General features: G+C 30.8%; 1 long non-coding RNA gene across 1 annotated transcript in view; it reads left to right on the top strand.

Moving 5' to 3' along the window:
* Positions 1–16,249, top strand: part of LOC136796481 (uncharacterized) — a 231,045-nt gene that overhangs the window by 96,106 nt on the left and 118,690 nt on the right. The window contains exon 2 of the long non-coding RNA XR_010844194.1: positions 9,578–9,675. This is a non-coding gene — a long non-coding RNA (uncharacterized lncRNA). The remainder of the gene's footprint in view (positions 1–9,577; positions 9,676–16,249) is intronic.

Raw genomic sequence — 16,249 nt, forward strand, 5'->3', positions numbered from 1 at the left:
AAATCATCTCTATAGCTGGAAAAACCTGAATTCAAAATGGCAAAATAACATAGCTCTTCTATTCAAGGGAGATATAAAAAAAAATAAATCAAGGATGTGGCGACGACACACTAAAGTTGTCACTGACTGTTAGAGAATATCTTAAGCATCTCACCAATAACTAAGGTTTGGTTTGAACTTAACACGTTGGTGTCACAGGACAGGAAAGTAGTAGAAAATATAATTTTGTAACAATTTTTAAACCTTAGGTTTAAGATGATATTGATATTCGAGATGATATCGAAGCAAGAGAGTCTCGAATTTCAATGAGAAGACTTCCAAGCGAGAGAGCTTCTAACTGGAACCGATTGGTTACCTAGTAACCTACACTACTTCTAACAGGATAAGTAAAGTAGTAGAAAATATGTGTACAAAATTGAACAAAAAGACTATAAAATCATTCAAATAATAAATAAATGTAAATACCAAAGGAAAACAAAATACAGAAAGGTTAGAGTTGGTTATGGCCGTCCAGTCTTCATCAAAGTCGATTACTTGTAGTGATCCCACACAAAAAAATCAAACTGTGTTCATGGTTCTGTCTTCCAAGAGCAGATACAATTTTCAAAAAAAATAAAGTGGTCTAGTACTGTTCAAAGATTAGGAAAAATTAAGTTGATGGGGTGAGGAGATCTAAATCAACAAGACTGCAGTAAATTCTCCGGTGATTCAAGAAAAAAGAAATATATACACGAAAAAAAATAGTTATTCAACAAAATATATTAATACAAATAAGCGAAAACTAAACCAATATAGCTAGTTAAGGACAGGTATATGTTAACATTATAATAGACAATGTTTAACCTGAGACCGGAGATGTGAGCCTTGTGACATAGTATTAATGCATCCTAGTACCGCTGTATTATCCTGTCAGCTACAATGACTTACAGGTTAGACTAACTCTGCCGGTGACCTAGAAAGAACATCTTAAATATATTGTCATGGAAGGGTTATTCTACTGATTATCCGGGAGTAAATGTAATGTATCTATATTTCTCCTAATAATTATACTATTTTTTGTTTGTATATTCAAAATTCAAATAGTAATCTGTAGTAGAGAGGAAATATTCGTTAAATACTTATTAAATATATCCTTTCTCTACATCTTCTAACTAATAGGTTATAATTGTTTACTTAAATTATATCAATTGGTGGTTAATGAAAGAATTATATTGTTTATGACTTTTCTGGGTACTTAAAAAACAGCAAAAAGGGCGTGAAGGATGGTTATAACTATAGCTTACCGATCTATTATAGCCTAAGTGTGAAGGTCTACGTTAATAACCTGGATCGATCACAAAATAAAATTCATCCCGAACCAAGGCAAAGTCTGATGAATGAAAGACATTTTTTTTCAAGTTATTTTATTCAAGTTAAGCCTCAATTTAGACTCTTTGAAAAGGAGATGTTAGGGCATTTGAAAAATATCAAATGATTATAACTTATGTATTGGAAACGGTTGTTCGAGTCTAGAATTTGGGTGAAATTCACTTTTTCGAAAATGTTGTCCCTTTTTAGTTACTACTTAGGTATATTCAAACTGAGAAAGGAAATGATTTAGCTTGTGTGATTTTGTAACAATTTTTAAAAGGAGTAAATAACAAGAAATTTGAGATAATATAGAAAACAAGGACTATCGGATCGATAAAGATAGAATACAGCAAAATATATTATTAAATGAAATTGATTAATCACTATCAAATAAGATTGATTTTATAGAAGAAAACCATGGTATTAAAAAAAAAGCAACTTTTTCTCAATTTCTAAGAAATAAATCACGGATTACAGAGATTCAAGGACCTTGGAATATCCATGCCAAGAACACTCTTCTACTTAGTGTCCTTTGAAACTTGTGGGATGTCTTGTCCGGCCTACTTAGGAGTTTGGCTAAAGTTAAAATGTTTCTAGATTAAGTCACACTACAGCATACATAGAGGGGCTACTGTTATAAGGGTATTTGGTTATATTGTACATTTAGGTTTTCTCCTATCTCTTGATCTCTTTCTACCGTCTTTCTTCTCTTTTTCACTGCCACTTAGCTGTACATTAATACTGGTAGCTTTTTATGTTTTTTACATTTAATATACTTTAGAAAATTGAATGGAGAAATATAGATTAAAGTTGAAACAACCCAAAAGTCACCAAGAAAAATGAAAAAACTCTGATGATTTTAGTTTATTAGTTCATATTTAAATATTACTAATGTAGGCATATTTTCTACAAACAAGTGAAAATCATTGTAATAATCTTACCATTATCATTATTATAGCATAGACATTTTCATAATAAGGTTAAATTGTGTTTCCAACTGTTTTAAGATATTTTCTCAAACCTGTTAATTTAAACAAAAGTAATAGACATAAAATTGGTTTTGCATCTATCCATTTATACAATTTTTTTTTAATAAAAAAATATCTAAAGCCTCAAATTAGCATTTCCCCTTAGTTGATTGGTAAAGTTAGATATGGGACAATAAAAAGAGAACTCCTAGTAGTCTGGATCGTAGACCATCTGAATCCTAAGTATTCGGAAGGATATTCAAAGTTCATACTGACCACAGGCCAGGTAAGGAGAACGGTGGTGGCTGACTCCTGGAATCAGTTCTTGCAATTCCTGCGGTAGTGGATACCGGGCAAGGAGGGAGGTCAGGGAACTGCAGAGAATTAAGACTGACAGGAATTTTCATCATATAAGAGCTCGACAATAGCAGACCAGCAAATATGGAGGAAGGAGTAAATAACAAGAAATTTGAGATAATATAGAAAACAAGGACTATCGGATCGATAAAGATAGAATACAGCTAGGAGTAAATGAGGACCAGACACTCTAGAGGACGACACCCTGGAAAGACACACCATATATACGTCGGGAATGCAGTAATCGGGGAGATGTTTAAGAAGTAGTGGAGAGCGGAGCAGATTGGGATAGATAGGACACTTGTACAATGTAACCAGATGGTAATGGTAAATAAAAAAGCGTTGCCTGTGATTATTTTTAGTAGTATAATTGAACTTCTAGATTCCATAGGTTTTATTATTTTTAAGTAATAAAAGAGACACTGTGTTTTTTACTTTCCCTACCCCCCTAGCTAAGGCAAAATTTGAGACAATCGGATCAAATTTTCGGTTTGTGGTTTTGAAAGGATTTATGTGCTTTAGTCCTCAACACAAATATAATTATTGTTTTGCCATGATTAGGAAAAAGTAGGCCGATTCAGTTCCTTTTTTTATTTTAGGATATTTGTCCCCAAAGCGCGATAGCGGCTGCTTCATAGCCTAAAATGTGTATTCATATATCTGTAGCGCTAAAACGGACTTTGATGAATATTCGAAATGCCTTTAGCATTTTAGAAATAGAACAAATTGCCAAGAAGAAATAGGAAAAGTTATGAAGAAAAGAAATATTTAATTTGGGCATACCTCAATAAATATTCGCTTTATATTTCTATTATGATATAGTTATTCATTTTAATGATAATTAAGTTCTACAAAAAATTTAAAAAACAAACTTAAAAAATAAAAATTTCTTATTCGGATCAGTATGCATATCACTATAAAGATATACTTTATATTATATCTATGTTTTTAAGATTATATATTCAAAAGATGTTCCCATGGCAAACCGTTAACTAACTCGAAAACTTTAAATCTCACCGTAAATTCCAGATGTTCATTTTAATGATACTTAAATAAAAAAACAAAAAGATCTTAATCAAGCAAATAGGACTCTTTCTTCCCAACCTCTACCAACATCTTAATCGGATATGATGGGTGATGATACATAAAACAAAGTTTTAATTGAACTCCAATCAAAGCGGTGCGGACGGACAGTCTGAGTGGAGACATCTTATGTTTGATTTATAGTTTTGAACCTAACCACCCAAACCCACTAGTTTCTAACCTTACTTCCTCTTCCCTTCCTGACAATCCTCCGAGGCGCCTGAAAAGGAGATGGCCACGAGACCTGCTAATGTAAAATGTTATTAGAGTGCTACTAGGGTAGTTTCTCAACACGCCTGTAACACTCCATTTTAATTGAGATCAAATTTACTAAATGTATTATAATGTACAGTTGCAAATAGCAATAAATAAATAAAAAATATTTTTGAAGACTAATCCGTTTAAAAATGTTTATTTGTGTCCATATTTTAACATTTACTTATGATTTAACAAAAATTTCGAGGTTAATGACAACGTGAAATTTTTTATATTTATATTTAGCCTGCTTTGTGAGGGCCCTGTTAATTTTTGTTTTATTTTTCCTCTTAAAAATGGAGCATTTAAAAAGAAAAATGGGAATGTAGTGCCATGAAGCCATATGTTGGCCGCCCTAGGGCGAAATAACTCAGTGTGGTCTCTACGTGAGGGAGTCAGTTGGACCAATGCCTACTGACCAGGGCAGCGTCATTTTTCCGCCTGTCTGCCCGTCATAAACTACCCATCCTTAGTCCTCCAGTTCACCTCACTGTTTGTTAGGCCTTATCTACTTCAAAACTCTTTTCTAAGTCTGCCACTTGAAATAAATAAAGTAAAAAAATATATAAAATAAAAAGTTCTGTAAGATTTTGTATGTCTTCTCCAATTAAATTATTCATAATTAGTTATATTATTGAATTTGTAGCAACACTACCACATGGTAAAGTTTAACTTATGATATAATCTTCTAATAAATTGTTCATACTTATGTCGTTTATTTCCCTTTTTATTTCCCTTCTATTCACCTATCGATATATGGAATATATATTAAGTGGAATTATTATCATCTCACATCAAAAATATAAAAATAAGATAAAGTACACGCAGATAATACCTACATTACTACAAGATATCTCAACACACATTAGTACTATACAGTCCAAATATATTTAGTTTTAACATTATTATTTAATTGGTATTATTTTTTTTAAATCATCTCTATAGCTGGAAAAACCTGAATTCAAAATGGCAAAATAACATAGCTCTTCTGTTCAAGAGAGATATAAAAAAAAATAAATCAAGGATGTGGCGACGACACACTAAAGTTGTCACTGACTGTTAGAGAATATCTTAAGCATCTCACCAATAACTAAGGTTTGGTTTGAACTTAACACGTTGGTGTCACAGGACAGGAAAGTAGTAGAAAATATAATTTTGTAACAATTTTTAAACCTTAGGTTTAAGATGATATTGATATTCGAGATGATATCGAAGCAAGAGAGTCTCGAATTTCAATGAGAAGACTTCCAAGCGAGAGAGCTTCTAACTGGAACCGATTGGTTACCTAGTAACCTACACTACTTCTAACAGGATAAGTAAAGTAGTAGAAAATATGTGTACAAAATTGAACAAAAAGACTATAAAATCATTCAAATAATAAATAAATGTAAATACCAAAGGAAAACAAAATACAGAAAGGTTAGAGTTGGTTATGGCCGTCCAGTCTTCATCAAAGTCGATTACTTGTAGTGATCCCACACAAAAAAATCAAACTGTGTTCATGGTTCTGTCTTCCAAGAGCAGATACAATTTTCAAAAAAAATAAAGTGGTCTAGTACTGTTCAAAGATTAGGAAAAATTAAGTTGATGGGGTGAGGAGATCTAAATCAACAAGACTGCAGTAAATTCTCCGGTGATTCAAGAAAAAAGAAATATATACACGAAAAAAAATAGTTATTCAACAAAATATATTAATACAAATAAGCGAAAACTAAACCAATATAGCTAGTTAAGGACAGGTATATGTTAACATTATAATAGACAATGTTTAACCTGAGACCGGAGATGTGAGCCTTGTGACATAGTATTAATGCATCCTAGTACCGCTGTATTATCCTGTCAGCTACAATGACTTACAGGTTAGACTAACTCTGCCGGTGACCTAGAAAGAACATCTTAAATATATTGTCATGGAAGGGTTATTCTACTGATTATCCGGGAGTAAATGTAATGTATCTATATTTCTCCTAATAATTATACTATTTTTTGTTTGTATATTCAAAATTCAAATAGTAATCTGTAGTAGAGAGGAAATATTCGTTAAATACTTATTAAATATATCCTTTCTCTACATCTTCTAACTAATAGGTTATAATTGTTTACTTAAATTATATCAATTGGTGGTTAAAGAAAGAATTATATTGTTTATGACTTTTCTGGGTACTTAAAAAACAGCAAAAAGGGCGTGAAGGATGGTTATAACTATAGCTTACCGATCTATTATAGCCTAACTGTGAAGGTCTACGTTAATAACCTGGATAGATCACAAAATAAAATTATCCCGAACCAGGGCAAAGTCTGATGAATGAAAGACATTTTTTTTTCAAGTTATTTTATTCAAGTTAAGCCTCAATTTAGACTCTTTGAAAAGGAGATGCTAGGGCATTTGAAAGATATCAAATGGTTATAACTTATGTATTGGAAACGGTTGTTCGAGTCTTGAATTTGGGTGAAATTCACTTTTTCGAAAATGTTGTTGTCATTTTTTAGTTACTACTTAGGTATATTCAAACTGAGAAAGGAAATGATTTAGCTTGTGTAATTTTGTAACAATTTTTAAACCTTAGGAACTTCTGTATACGGGACGAGATGCTTTCGAAGCAAGAGGTTAGATTAGATTAGATTTCTATTCAGGGCGATCAACATCTAGGCTATTACACCCTTTTTATTTTATTTATCTTCTTTTCTTCGACATTTGATAGTCGAATGTAGACTATTACTTTTTTACACGGGTCGATATTGGTGGATTATATTTTAGTATAAAGTTGAGTTTCTTTCAGAAATTTTATTATTTTGTCTATGGATTCCGCTGAGTCTTTAATGGCCAATTCTCTTGTACGAGGAATTTTATTATTTTCGAAGGCTTGACGAAATGATGAGCATTCTTCAATTATATGCTTTATCGATAATGGGGACTGACAGGTTTGGCATATGGGATGATCCTCTTTTGTGATTAAGTGGAGGTGTATTAATTTGGAATGTCCTATTCTTACTCTTGCAACAACCACTTCTCTTCTGTTTCCTCTCATGGCACTTGTCCACTTTTGTGTGTTTCTTTTTTAAAATTTCTTAGTTTATTGGTGAGTGGTACGTCAGCCCACATTGAATCCCAACTTTTTCGGATTCTGTTCCTTAAAAATGCCTTTCGGCACGTAAATTTGGAGTGGTAGAACGTTCATCGTAGCAGCCTCTTTAGCCGCTGCCTCATTTTCAGGTATTCCTGAGTGCCCTGGAGTCCAGAGAAAGGATACACTTTTTTTTAAAGATGTTTTAGCTTGTTTATATAGCTGTGAATTTTGTCTATCGTAGGTCCACTTTGATTGAAGTTTGATAGACTCTTGAGTGCAGATATTGAATCTGTACAAATGAGTATGTTTGAGTATTCACTTTCTATGGATAAATGAAGTGCTGTTGAAATCGCCTGAAGTTCAGCTGTAAATATTGTTGAGTATATGGGTAATTTATATCTTTTGGGTATCCCATATATTATTATTGCAAAACAAACATTTTCATTTTATTTGGAGCCGTCAGTGTAAATTATTTCATAATTTGAATATTTTTGTATCTTCTTTAAGAATTTAATTTTATTTGAGTCGTGGTTCTGGCGTTTCATAGTTAGATCTATTTTGTAAGACTGGTATTTCCAAGGGGGCAATCTATAGATAGAATCAGCTTGGTTTGTAGGCAAGCCATAAATCTCTCTTATGCCTAATAGAGCGTTCCATGAAGGATTCATTTCTTATTTTCTCATGCAACGAGGGTGAAATATATGGGGGGACGCAGGGTTAGTTGATTGGAGTTTGGTTTTGGTGATGTAACTACTCATGAGTTCCTGCCTCCGAAAAATAAGTGGTGGTAAAAAAGCCTCAGCACAAAGACTTTCTATTGGGCTCGTCCTGAAAGCGCCTGTGGCAAGTCTTATTCCAGTATGGTGTACGGAGTCTAAGATTTGGAGACAGTTTGTTTTAGCTGAAGAATAAACCTCACAGACGTAGTCTATCTTGGATCTTACTATACTTGTGGAGACCATGAGCATCGACTTCCTATCAGATCCACAAGAAGCTTTTGCTAATACTTTTAACAATCTGCCTCTTAAAGCATTCTTCTCACAAGTGCTTTATATGATTTGACCATGTTAGTTTATGGTCCAATATCAATCTGAGAAATTTGGTGCTGTCCCAGAATGTTAGAGAATTTTTATGTACGGAAGAAGTTGAGGTCCTCTTTCTTGAAAATAATACATCTCTGGTCTTTTCAATTGAGAAGCGGAGATGTTTGCTTTCCGACCAAGCTTGTAGACTATTCAGTACATTCTGTAGTGCTCTTCTCATCCACTCGTGTCTATTGAATTTTAGAAAGATCGTCAAATCGTCTATATAAAGAAATGCTTTTATTGATTTAGGTATTACATTTGTTATAGAATTTATTGTTATTGCAAACAGTGTACAACTTAGAACACTTCCCTGTGGAATGCCGTTAACTATTTCTTTACGACTTGAGGTCGATTCTCCAACTCTTACGCTAATATATCTTTTCTGTAGGAAGCTTTGAATAAACTTTGGCAACATTCCTCTGAACATTCATATAGTGTTTTGTTATACTTTTCCGGTATATAGTGTCATATGCTTTTTCAATATCAAAAAATATACCTACTGCTTCTGATTGATCTACAAAAGTGTTGAGAATTTCGGCTTTCATTGTCACAAGCTGGTCTATAGTCGATCTGCTTTTCCTAAATCCACATTGTATAGGTGACAAGAGGTTCAATTTTTTAATAACCCACATCAGTCGTCTGTTAACCATTTTCTCCAGGAGTTTTGACAAACAGCTGATAAGCGATATTGGCCGGTAACTGTTGGGTTGATAAGTCTGCCAACCGTAGTTAAGGGGAATAAAACGGCCTCTGTTGCAAATCTTTTTCTCACTCGTGGCTCAAAATCTTTAAAATTATCGGCATTACTTAAATTTAATAAATCATTATTTATATAAGAGTGAATTTTTTAATATGTGAGCCTAAAAGAGTGGTGTTTACGTTTGATAGTTCCCGAGATATGCTATTTTTAGTAAGTAACATTTCATAACGAAATATTGAAAAATCATTAATTAGTGAAATTATTTTCGGGAAATATATATCTTAGAAATCATTGATCGTGCAGATAACTATTAGCAATCAAATTTAAGGTATTTTAATGTAACTTGAGTAGTTAATAACGTTTAACTTCGTTGAAGTAGTACGTTTTATGTTGTTTGCCAAAATAAATTTACAAAATGTTGATTTATAGTTGTTCAGACAGAATTTTTGGTTTATGAAACAGAGAAATGATATGTAAGAAACTACTAAACGTACATATGATCGTTAGCAGTCATATCTGCTTTGGAGTAGTATTTTTACATTTTATATTCATATTCAAATATCATTAAAAATACTACTCCTACGAAAATATATGGAATGGAGTACTTTTTAGTTCATTAAACTAGCTTTAGCCATTATACATGTTATATATACCCCAATTTCATGTTATTACAATAAGTCTATAAATTAATTAATCTTACTTTACTTTCAGGATCAGTGATTGTTTCATTACCAACTTGGATGTCCTTCATTGAATCAGTGAATTGGATATCCTGTCGGCTAACTTAAACTGCACGATTTTTTAAAAAGGTAAGTGCACCTTCATTGCTGTGTCATATTTTTTGACAAAATATATTTATAGTTATAAATCACTTTATTTGTTCACAAAAACGCTGCTCATTCTACGAAACCTTTCTTTCTAACTAAAACAGTAATTAAGGTTTATGCGAAAATTGTAGACGGATTGTGATAGAATTAGGCGATGTAGATTCTAACCCGCTAAATTCCATGAAAATTAGATAAACGTTTTATTGATTATACCCAAATACAAAGTTGACAACATACAGATAATCGTGGAACCAAATTAGTCCCTTCATGTCTATAATGTGAATGCAATTGAAAATTTTTGATTCTGATGACATAAGGCTTTTTTTATTTCTTGCTTTAATTCAATGTTTTCCATCGTCTTGGATTATATTTGAAATATTATCATTTTTTAAATTTTTCTTCTTTACTATCGAAAATAGGAAAGTTTGCTTTAATTCAGGAATTAATAAACAAAACAATAATGTCTTTAGAATCATTTCAAAAGTATTTAATTTCATTTTTGTTATAAGCATTAAGATAATTTAAGTTTTGTGCCTGTCAGACTGTAGTCAAATTTGTGTTTCGGCTTCATAGTTAATCTGATTTTGATGATTTTTTTTCATATCTTGGGATTTTGAGGGTTGGATGGTTCATCCCATATCCCATTTTATCAAATTCTGTCGACCAATTTCACATACGATTGGATCCGAATTTGATGGAAAGTTAGGGGATAAGTGTAAAATTGAGCTGGTAGATTACGTCAACTAATTCTCTATACACTTAAGTAATCGTATATTGCTTGGAGTACTTTATGCATTGCAAAAAGAAGCTCTTCCCATACGGGGCTGTAACAATGTTCTTCTGTCCCCTTGGCGATTTGATCTGAACATTTTTTTAGAATTTCTGTTTTTTTTTTATTTTGTTTTTTCTTCAAAACCCCTACAAAATTTTAATGGCGTACATCTACATTCTAAGGAGTATTTTTGAGTATATTATTTTTGTTGTCAGTATTTATAAAAGTGTATAATGTGTTGGGGCACACATTATTTCTGAATTTAACAAACTTAAACCTAATAAAAACTTAATCCTAATATTACATGTTGATAGTGTTGAGATGGGCTTGTATTAATTTATTTATTAAATTTCACCTTCTACTTTCACTCACAAATGCGAAAAACTAATTTCTTGAATACACCTATATAAAATAAACGGCACATCCTGTAGATGTTACTTAATGTCAAGGAAATTACTTTCCAATAGAATTATACAGATAATGGATGACTTCCGATTAGAGAAACATTCATAAAATAATATTTGAGGATAAAAAGAAAACATAAATATACTAATAGTAAGAAAGCTATTCTAAACTATGTACTAGGCAAATTGTTTATTATCTTTTCGAAATTACCTATATATATAATTTTTTTAAATCAGATAATTAATTGGCCATTTTGTTTTTAATTGTTTGACTTCTATGGGCGTTTTCCATCAAGAGCGTCAACATTAATAATTTTAGATAATTGTTTAAACTTTAGAACTATTCCTTTCAAAGGTCAGATCATTCCTCCCCCGAGTTCTAGGTAAAGACAGCAACAACTTGCAAGTATTCGCCGACATTGGTCGGGGAAGAAGTTGTTCCTTGCAATTAGTAATCCAACCTCTTACATTACTTGAAGCCAGTTTGCCTTGTCCCTTCGCAGAAATGCTTTCCCTCGTTCTAACTTTAGGTCTAATATCGCAGCCACCGGAATGCTTGGTGCGCTGCTGTGGTGAAGGATAATAAATAGACTCTGAACGGGGAAGAGTTTTCGGGCTATCTGACAGACCGCAAAACCGCGGTGCCCGCCGTTTAGAAGACCTGAAGCAGTAATTAAATTCGTAGGTCCTTTAAAGTTAGGGACAGTGTGAAGGGACAACTGTATAATATTTAAGCAGAGCATAATGTTTGTTATATTTTTAACTAATCTTGTTTCAGACTTTAATTATTTAATCATTCAACTAGCTTGCTAAGTTAGGAACAACGTCTCTAATATCGGGTGAATGCCAACAAATCATCACAGGCTCAACGAACAACATATATTGATATAAATCACGTCTTATTTTTCATTCATTCGTTCAAGCTCAAAATCTAAAAGAAACTTAATAAAAATAAATAAAAAATATATATTCATTTTTTTTTTAATAATTTAGAATAAGAATTTATTCAAGCACATAGAAATCTGCATTACGCTAATCCGGAAAATGGAGCAGTATCCCCAGGCCCATCCACACACCTCACTTCAGATAAAAAAAAATAGAAATTAGGATGCTTAATGTACATATTTTGAAATATTTAAATGAAATAACTTACAGACTGAAAATTTATAAACGCAAAAAAATTTTCATGGAACATCAATAATTGAACAAAAACGCATTGAGAATTCAAATTAAAAAAAAATAAAATACTAAAAATAAAACCGAAAACTTGGATATTATCCTGACTTATGACTCTTTGAGATATGTGAAAAAAAAAACTTTCAAAAAATAGAGATCGTTGTTTGTGAAGTTGATTAAGTTATCAATGAATATTCACACTTGGTATAGAAAACTTGGATCACTCATACTTATGAACAAAACTCAAGGCATTCCTTAGAATACGTAACTTTTCTTTATTTGTTTTCATGAACTGATGCATGGGCCGGAATACTCTGGAGCCGTGATATATGAAGATATCCAATTACTACACCGAGTTTTAATATTCATAGGCTTTAAGTTCAACAAAAACCCTGCGTTGAATTTAGAGTGCATAAGGTTAGAAAATAGGATAATTCCCGTAGCTTCTCATACATTGGCAGTTTAGTTTTTACTATAAATTTACCTAGATATAATCCGATATGAAACATGAACAAAAACCGAGAAAACTTTATATGCAATACCAAAAATCTTTTACTAATTGAATTTATACAAAATGTATAGTATTTTGAACTCGAACTACATTCAAAAGATTCACATATGATTAAGTTAGTTGATAGATCAACTCAAAAAATTATTACATATCTACAAACAGACAGGTTAAACATATTATCTTCTATACCGAATATTATCTTCTAGCTATACCGAAGTTGGGTAAATACAGAAAATGTACAAAAAGATGATATGAATTTCTGGAAAAAATGAAAATGGTAATAAATGTGAAATATTATTATCCACCATCGACAATGGCCGTTGATCTTATTCCCCGATTATTTCATTTTATTTTTTATTTTAAGGTTCATGATAGATTCTGTTGCTTCTAGGTAATTGGTGGTAGTTGAGGTAAGAAAATGGAATAAAGATAAAACTGATTTTTGTACATGATAAAAACAAATTTTTGAAGAGTCCATCGGATTCAGGCACAGGCTAAAGTGTGAGCCTGACCATATTACAATATAAGAAACGATTAAGAATATTTTTGAATTATAGATAAAATGTTGAATTTGTGAAGATCTGTATCTTCAAAATTAATGATTATACTGAGATCAGTATTTACTTAAAATAACAATAAAGGCTGTCAAGTTATTCCAAAAATTATTACTATTGATTTAGGCCCCCAAAACATATTCAAAATTCCTTAATTATTTATAATTTGACTAATATTGTATTAGATTAATCAAAATATATTTTTCTTGTACCAACATTCACTGCGAAAACAACTGTGTTACTGTGTTTGTGAACACGATGACTTGAAAATAAAAAACCGACCTCACGGTCTTCATATGGATAGATGTCCCTTTGGTGACAGAACTAAGATATGGAAATCGTATGCGTGGTTAAGGTCTTGTCTCGCTTCTGGTTCCATGATTGATGGTGAAGGATTTTTCTCACGCATTCCTCCATTATGTCATATGAGCTCTCTCAAAACAAGTTGATACCCTAAGGCTTCTTTACAGAAACTCTGAATTTTTCCTACACTTTTTTTCTGGTTTTATTTTTCCCCCTGCTTTATTTATTTTTTGCTTAGTTGTTTTTCCTTTAATTAATAATTATAATGAAATATAAATTCAAATAAATTTATATCGAAATGAAACTTATCTACTAATATATACTCTTTATGATTCAACAGAAATTTATCAAAAAGTCATGGATTTTAAAAATTGTAAGACCTTTAATAAAGTTGTAAAATTATGTATTTTACATACATATTTCAATAAGCTAAGATTTCGTTTATTATTATTATTATTATTAGGGGTCGATGCCCAGGACGTAGCTAGGATGACAGAGAATATAATACTTGACTCCCTGGGAATCATCCACCACCACATGCATGGAAATTAATGAGTGGGGGAGTTATCCAGGGGAGGGATGGCATGCATGCATCGTATATCCTATTTGTTGTTTTATTTATCTATTTACTACTTTGTTATTTTTTATATTTTTATATTCTAATATTTGTTATATAGGGGAATATGTTGATAAAATGAAATAAGGGTTGTAAAATGGAGGGGAAAGAAAAAAAAAAGGGAATAAATTGAAAAGCTTGTATTTAGTTTCTAGAATAATATTAATTGTAAAATAATAATGTGGGGAAAAAAAATGTTATCTTTCTATTATATTGTATTATATCAAAAAAATGTAATTTATAAATTTATATATGTCCGATCACGGATTGATCAGTATGCTGTGTAATGTAGCAACCCGATGTATTTGGGCAGCATGATTGAATAAATTTCTTTCTCTAAAAAAAATATTTAATCAAACCATATTAGCTTTTAACAATAGTCAATTAACGGACTTGTACCTTAAATTCCGGGAAAATAAAATAATTTCGAAAAATCTAACTGTGTAATATTTTATAGAATCTTTGATTTTCCAACGGTGTATAATACGTTTATATTACAAATCTTATATCCATAAATGTGTTTTCAAATAGTAAAAAGTATTTTTCTCTTATCTTTTTGAGTCAATTATCAATTCTTTCATAGTTTATGTTTATCTATTTTTCATAAATAGTAAAAATTTTAAAACGGATAATTATTTCAAATTAACAAAATTAAAGGTACTTCAGGGAAAAATGAGTTTTAAAAATTAGCCATTTATGCATAAGAAGTTTTACATATGTTAAATTATTTAATCAGCTTTATATATTTTATCTTTCCAATAAACTTATGTATTTATTTACACATATCATATTTGTATTTTTCTTATATTTATTGTTATTTTTTTCTTTATTTTTGGGTGTGCTATTGTTACCATATACATTTTCTTCGTTTTTTTCTTTTTCCGTAAATAATGTATCAATGAATACTTTGAATAATAATACTTATTGTTCCTAATTGTGATATATTTTATTATTACTCTTATATCAAAATATTCTTTTTTTCTTTTTTAATGAACCAATCATTATCGCCAAAGTTCTTTTAATTTGTCAGTCTCGAAAGCCTTTCATAATTCTTTGATGTAAAATTTTATATCGATTTTTCATATAATCCACTTAAGACGAGATACCAGATACTTAAATATTTTTTTAATAATGATTTCCACCTTTTTCATTTCTATGAAGGGTATTTTTATTTCAAAGACATCTTCATTAAATTAAAAGATATCAAATTTTTCTAAAGAGGTGTATAATTAAAATTTTTTTTGACAGAATAGTTGGGTGAAATTACACACAGTTGTTTGATATTATTCATCCAAAGTCCATAAACTAATTCTCCTACAGTCTCCTTCATTCTCAACAATCCACTACTCAATTTTTTTTTATAAATAGTGGCCTTCCTTACAAACTCAGTAGTGCTTACAAAAAAGTAGTGCTTATTTCCATTTAAAAAAATTCTCACTCTTTTAGTACTAGATTGCTTCTTCTCTAACATAGAGTTTAATAGTAATTGTGCGTTATTAAAGTTGTTGAAATTCTATCTGCAATAATCTTTTCCATATTCATGAACACGCAGACGGTGAGGAAGCGCCTAATGCACCATCTCACACACCAGGTCCCACCATCTACTTTAATATGTCCTTGTAATAGCAATTAAATAATCTCAGTCGTTATGTATAAGTTTTAATTATTAATTTATCTCTTAGTCGATATTTCTGAAACTGTGACTGCGGATAATGTAGTACCAGAAAATATAGAAGTACACTTTGTTTCATGTTTTGTTTATTATCTAATTATTCTTAATTACTTTACATCTTTAATTAAAAAATTGTAAAGTGTAAAATTGTAATTAAAAATTAATTCAAATCAATTAAAAAATGCATTACGAGTTTATTTCGGTCTTGAGTACTTTTGAAAAAAAAAAATTCTTTGTTGATATATATATTTATTTGAAAAAATTAATATCGTTCTTCTTTCTCTTAATTAAAAATAAGTAAGTTTTATTTATTTATATTATGTAAATTTAAATCTTATATGTCTTAATGATTTTTTTCTTTGATGATAATAGCCTGAATTGCAGCAACTATTGATTTACAGGTGTTTGTAATTAATTTTACAACGTAATATCAAATTTCTCTAAGTTCCTTGTTACATATGTAAAAAAATAATAATTTTTTTTTTTTAGATTTATTTATCGATAGATATTACAATCTGCCACACAGCTGTGGGCTATAGGTGATAGTG

This window comes from Halyomorpha halys, unplaced genomic scaffold (genome assembly GCF_000696795.3).
Source record: "Halyomorpha halys isolate HHAL.00 unplaced genomic scaffold, Hhal_1.1 Scaffold77.1, whole genome shotgun sequence".
NCBI lineage: Eukaryota > Metazoa > Arthropoda > Insecta > Hemiptera > Pentatomidae > Halyomorpha > Halyomorpha halys.